The following is a 6,653-nucleotide window of genomic DNA, read 5'->3' on the forward strand; positions in this document are numbered from 1 at the left end:
TTAGGTATGTGTGCACTGTGCACATATAGTGTTTTTAATGTCAATGTTAGTTGCACAGCCCTTTGCAAAAGTAAGTGCATTATTTCCGTCACTTTACCATCCGTTCATGAAAGGAATGGCAGAGAAAGTAAATGCATGTGCAAGGCCGTGCTTCTGCCTTTCTATCATGGAAATGAATTTAGCGGAAACTGCTAAATGCTCTTGGGATTTTAGAAGCTGTTGGGGACCTTGCTTAATGCTGAGATTTCATACATTTATGTGATGACAAGGGTTTAGTCCTTCTCAGTTTAACGTGCAATTTGCAGAATGCAACGATTAGTTCATTTAAATCGCAGAAAGTCAAAGTTATATATTTATTCAATCTCTCCGGTAGAGTACAGCATTCGATCAGCATGGCTTCCCTTGTATAAGGTCAAATTGATTGTATGAATAATCAACTACCCGAATGAAATACTGAATGCCCGTCTCGTTTGAAAAATCGAGGTTCATCGTATATATGCACAGAACAGGCCCTTTGGCCCACGATGTTGTGCCGAGTTTTAATCCTACTGTAAAATATAGTGACTTAACCTACGCACCCCTCAACTCACTCCTACCCATGTGCATGTCCAGCAGTCGCTTAAATGTCCCCAATGACTCTGCTTCCACCACCGCAGCTGGCAACGGATTCCATGCATTCACAACTCTCCTCTGACGTCTCCTTTATACCTTCCTCCTAATATCGTCAAACGATGACTTCTCGTACCAGTCAATCCTGCCCTGGGGAAAAGTCTCTGGCTACTGACTCTATCTATTTCTCTCATTATTTTGTGCACCTCGATCAGGTCTCCTCTCTTCCTCCTTCTCTCCACAGAGAAAAGTCCAAGCTTATTCAACCTTTCCTCATAAGGCAAGCTTTCCAGTCCACGCAGCATCCTGGTAAACCTTCTTTGCACCCTCTCCAAAGCCTCTGTATCTTTCCTATAGTAGGACGACCAGAACTGGACACAATATTCCAAGTATGGTCCCACTAGGAACTTGTAGAGCTGCAGCAAAACCTCGTGGCTCTTAAACCCAATCCCTCTGTTAATGAAAGCCAAAACACCATATGCTTTCTTACCAACCCTATCCACTTGGGAGGCAACTTTGAGGGATCTATGTGCTTGCACACCCAGATCCGTCTGTTCCTCCACACTGCCTTGAATCCTGTCCTTAATCCTACATTCAACATTCGCATTCAACCTTCCAAAATGCATCACTTCGCATTTATCCAGGTTGAACTCCATCTGCCATTTCTCAGCCCAGCTCTGCATCCTATCTATGTCGCGCTGAAGCCTACAGTAGCCCTCTGAACTATCGCCGACACCTCCAACCTTTGTGTCGTCAGCAAAATTACTGACCCACCCCTTAACCTCCTCATTCAAGTGATTTATAAAAACTACAAAGATCAGGGCCCCCAAGAACAGAGCCCTGCGGGACCCCACACAACACTGTCCTCCAGGTAGAATACTTTCCATCTACAGAAGTTTTCATCTACAGCCAGCCAATTCTGAATCCAGAAAGTCAAATATCTGGCTTTATGAATGAGCCTACCATGGGGAACCCTATCAAATGCCTTGCTGAAATCCATATACACCACATCCACTGCTCGACCGTTATCGACCTGTCTTGACACCTCCTCAATGAACTCAATAAGATTTGCGAGGCACGACCTGCCCCTCACAAAGCCATGCTGACTGCCTTTAATCACGCTATGCTTTGCCAAATTGTCATAAGTCCTATCCCTCAGAATTACTTTCCAAAACCTTGCTGACCACAGACGTAAGACTGACTGGTCTCTAATTGCCAGCGATTTCCCTATTACCCTTCTTGAAAAGAGGAACAATATTCGCCTCTTTCCAATCCTCCCATCTGACTCATGTGGAGAGTGAGGAGGCAAATATCCTCGCCATCGGCTTAGCAACCTCCTTTCTCACTTCCTGGAGCAGCCTAAGATGAATCTGATCTGGCTCTGGGGACTTCTCAATCCTAATGTTTTCCAAGATTTCTAGCACATCATCTTCATCAATCTTGATCTGGTCATGACTGTGTCCAAGCTCCTCTAAGTTTTCAGTTACAATAAGTTCCCTTTCTTTGGTGAAAACGGAAGCAAGAAACTCATTTAGGGCTTCCCCTAACTGCTCAGACTGCACGCACAAGTTCCCTCCGTTATCCCTGATCGGCCCTACCTTCTCCCTCATAATTCTCTTATTCCGGACGTATGGGTAAAATGCCTTTGCGTTCTCCCTACTCCTTCCTGCCAAGCCGTTTTCGTGCCCCCTCCTGGCTCTCCTCAGTCCATTTCTGAGCTCCTTTCTAGCAAGCCTGTAATCCTCTAAAGCTGTGCTAGATCCTTGCTTCCTCCTACGTTGCCTTCTTCCTTTTGACGAGAAGTTCCTCTGTTCTCATCAGCCAAGGTTCCTTAATCTTACCGCTTCTTACCTGTCTCAGAGGAACAAATTTGTGCATCACTCGCCATCAACTGCTCCTTAAATAGTCTCCATTGCTTTTAGCAGAGCTACCACCTCGGATAAGCGTGTGTTTCTGTGTGTGGGTATAAATATTACTGTTAGGGCACCATCTGCAGTGAGAGCACCGCCTAGCAGCAGGGATGAGTGTGTGTGGGTGGGTGTGTGCGCGCGCGGGTGCACGTGTGTGCACATATTTATGTGGCATGTATATATTTCAGTTGCAGCACCAATCAGCGGTAAGGAAGAGTATGTGTTTGTGTGTGTGTGTGTGTGTGTACATGGATGAGGGCGTCACTGGCTAGGTAGTTAAAGAATAAAGAAAAAAACATTTCAATCATAGTACCACACAGTAGTTTTGTTGAGGGCATGCATGTTACAGTTCCACCCTGAAGCGTGGATGAGGATGCTTTGCAGGAAATGCGAAGCCTGGGCTCCGAATCCATCAACAGGAAACTCTCCCCTACATTTTTGCACTGTGCTGATGGTTTCCGGAGAGTCTCATGCCTCTCAAACTCGGGCCAGGTAATGTCAACAAGCATGAATAAAGCAAGCATTCTGAACCATCCTGGGCGGCATGGTGGCCCAGTGGCAAACATGGCTGCCTCACAGCGCCAGGGACCATTGTTTGATTCCTGCCTCGCGAGACTGTCCGTGTGGAGTTCCCATATCCTGCATGTGCCCACGTGAGCTCCTCTGTTTGGTCTGGGTTCCTCCCACAATCTAATGATGTGCAGGTCAGTTGAACTGGCCATGTTCAACTGACCATGGTGTTCAGGGATATGTAGTTTTGATGCATTAGTCAGGGGAAAACGTAGGGCAATAGGGTATGGCGATGGCTCTGCTTGGGTCACTCTGTGGAGGGTCAGTGTGGAATCGGAGGGTGGAATGGTCTGCTTCAGCACTGGAAGGATTCCATGCTGCTGTGAACCGATTCTGTCTCCCATCACACCCCGCCCTGTTTCGCGAAGCGTCTTGTGCGAGCAGTTTCAGTGTGAAATGGAAGTTGCAAAACCGCTCAGAGGCTCTGCCTGGCCTCCCCAGACCCTGCTCATGCTGGTCACAATCTCAGCCAGCGAGATCCACCATTTCCCCAACACCAATCAGAAATGAGATAGCTATAGTCACAGTCAGTATGCTGCTTTGCTGTCTAGATATCACTTCCTCTTTTTGCAGCGTCCTGACACAGAGTGAAGTGCAGTCATCATCAACACTGACTCCAATGCTTCAGTACGTTCTTTCTACTTTTTTTCCTTCAATCATATCATTCACGCGGACTCAGTATGGATTCTGACACAACTGAACAATTGTGATGTCCTTTCGCTGTTGACCAGGACTTTATAGGAGAAAGTGAGGACTGCAGATGCTGGAGATCAGAGCTGAAAATGTGGTGCTGGAAGAGCGCAGCAGGTCAGGCAGCATCCAAGGAGCAGGAGCATCAACCCTTCTTCAGGACTTTATAGGCTTGGACTGAAGCAGTTGTGACTTGGAAGGATTTTCAGACGTGGGTAGAGGATTGGACCACTCAGCCCTTCGAGTCTGCTTCACCATTTAATGAGATCCTGGCTGATTTAATCATTCTCAATCGGACTTTCCTTGTCCTGTTGTGGGGCAGTTGCAGTTCAAAGTTTGGGAGAAGATTTGTAGCTCGGGTGCTCGTTGTTGTGGTTCTGTTCGCCGAGCTGGGAATTTGTGTTGCAGACGTTTCGTCCCCCTGTCTAGGTGACCTCCTCAGGGCTTGGGAGCCTCCTGTGAAGCGCTGCTGTGATGTTTCCTCTGGCATTTATAGAAGCGCTTCACAGGAGGCTCCCAAGCACTGAGGAGGTCACCTAGACATGGGGACGAAACGTCTGCAACACAAATTCCCAGCTCGGCGAACAGAACCACAACGGCAGTTGCAGTTTCTAATCATCACTCTTCTTGCATCCCAAAAGACACAGATGCTGTACTCGTATCTGCATTCAGAAAGGGCTAGTTAAAGTCTCATAGGCTCATGCCTTGGTGACATTTGACTCTCCATCGTGTAATCTCAGCTGTTTCTGTTCTGGTTACAGACACCCAAGCTTTGCTCGGCTGTCTCGCCTCTGCAGAGTGTCTCACAAGAACATAAGATCAAGGTCAGATGAAGGCCATTCAGCCCACCAGCCTGTTCCATGGCACAATGCTATCGTGGCTGATCTCATTCCGCCCTCAACCTGCCTGCTCACGCTATATGAGCCCCTTAACCTACTCTTAATTAAAAATCCATCTCTTCCCCCAAGATACTCAGTGATCCACCATCCATCGCACTCCATAAATTCACAACCCTTTTTTGAGAGAAATGATTTCTCTTCATCTATGTTTTAAATTCCTATCACTTATCCGAAAACCATGACCTCTCGGGTTAGGTAGTCCCCATGAGGAAACGTCGTCTCTATGTCTACTTTATCAATCCCCTTTCACATATTATCCAACACAATTAGTTCTCCTCTTATTCTTCTAAATACCAGTGTGTACAGGCCGAGACTGCCCAAGCTCTCTGGATTAGAGAAGTCTATGCTCTCACCAAGTGGGTTTCCCTGGCAAATTACTTACCGTAGAATTATGAAGTACATGTGTAAGGGAGAAAATATCGGGATAATTGCGGAGTGAGCTCTAACTATGTTGAAATTTGGTTTCCACTCTGGATTGACGTTGATGATGTTAATTTGTGTGTTTGTGTTTCTCTCTCCCTATGTGTAAGTTAATTGTCTGTGTCAAAAAATACAAAGCAGAGAAACGGCTTGAGACGATTTGGCCCATCAAGTCTGCTCTGTCAGTAAATGCCATTATAGCTCAACCTCATTCTGCTGGTCTTTGCCACGCCCTTCAACAGGTTTATCCTTTAGAAAACGATTTATTTCTAAAATAGGCATCTTTGACCTGGCGTCCACAGCCTTCCATCAGCAAAATGAATGAAGCTTTCTTCGTCTGAGTCCCAAATGTGTGAAAGAAGGTGCGTCAAAAGAGAAATTGTGTTAAAGCAAGTGGATTTGTGTAGGAGAAAAGGTGTTGGAATGAATGCATGCATAAAAGAGCAAATGAGTGCGTGCTAGAGAGGAAGTGATACAAAGAGTGTGTGGAAGAGAGAGAAAGTTTGTATGCGTGTGTGACAGAGTGAATGTAAAAGAATAAGTGTGTGAAAAAGTAAAAGTGTGTGTGTGTGAGAGAGAGGGTGTGTGTCAAAGAGTGTGAGAGAGGATTGTGTAAGAGACAGGGAGGGAGGAAGATAGGGGTAGAGAATAAAAGATAGGAAATGTGAGTGTGAGGGAGTAAAAGTGAGAATGTAAAAAGGGCAGTGTGTGTGAGAGAGAGTCTACGTGAGAGAGTTACAAAGAGAATGCGCAAGAATGAGAGGGAGAGTTAGAGAGAGTGTTAAAAGTATAGAAATTGTAAATGTGTGCATGAGTGAGATTGTGTGAAAAAAGGTTAGTACGTGTATGAGACAAAGATTTAAAGAGGGTAGGTGTAAGAGAGAGAGAGAGCATGTGTGAGTGAGAAGGTGTATGAATGTGAGGGGGGATGGGAGACAGTGTGTGCAAGAAAGAATGTGTTGGTGTGTTTAACGTGCGTGTGACCGACGGAGTGTTAGAGAATGTGTGTGAGACGTGGAGTGTGTCAAAAAGAGGGAAAGTGTGTGCACGTGAGAGAGATGGAGTTAGGTGTGTATAAAGACAAAGTGTGTATGTGCATATGGATGTATATGTAGACGAAGGTTGTGGTTCGAAAGAAGCTTGTAGCTTTCGATTGGTAAAGTATTTTTAAATATATTAATAAGTAACACAATTTCCAATGGTGCTATATATAATACTTTGATCTGCGTGTGAGACAAATGTTTAGCTTAACTGTCTGACTTGTGTGTAAGAGAGAGAGTTAATGAAGTATACTCTGATCTCTTTGTGTGTGTGTGTGTGTCTGTGTGCAGATGTATGACTGTACAAGTGAGATGTGTTGGAGTGAATGCTTGTTTAAAAGAGCAAATGAGTGCGTGTGAGTGAGGAAGAGTTTGAGGGAGTGCATATAAGAGAAAAAAATGTGTGCGTGTGTTGAATGAAAGAGAAAGAGAGCGAGAGTGCATGAAAGAATGAGAGTGTGTGAAAAGGTGAAAGTGTGTGTGCGAGACAGCGTGTGTGTGAAAGGGATTTAGAG

The sequence above is a fragment of the Chiloscyllium punctatum genome, chromosome 28, assembly GCF_047496795.1.
Source record: "Chiloscyllium punctatum isolate Juve2018m chromosome 28, sChiPun1.3, whole genome shotgun sequence".
Classification (NCBI taxonomy): domain Eukaryota; kingdom Metazoa; phylum Chordata; class Chondrichthyes; order Orectolobiformes; family Hemiscylliidae; genus Chiloscyllium; species Chiloscyllium punctatum.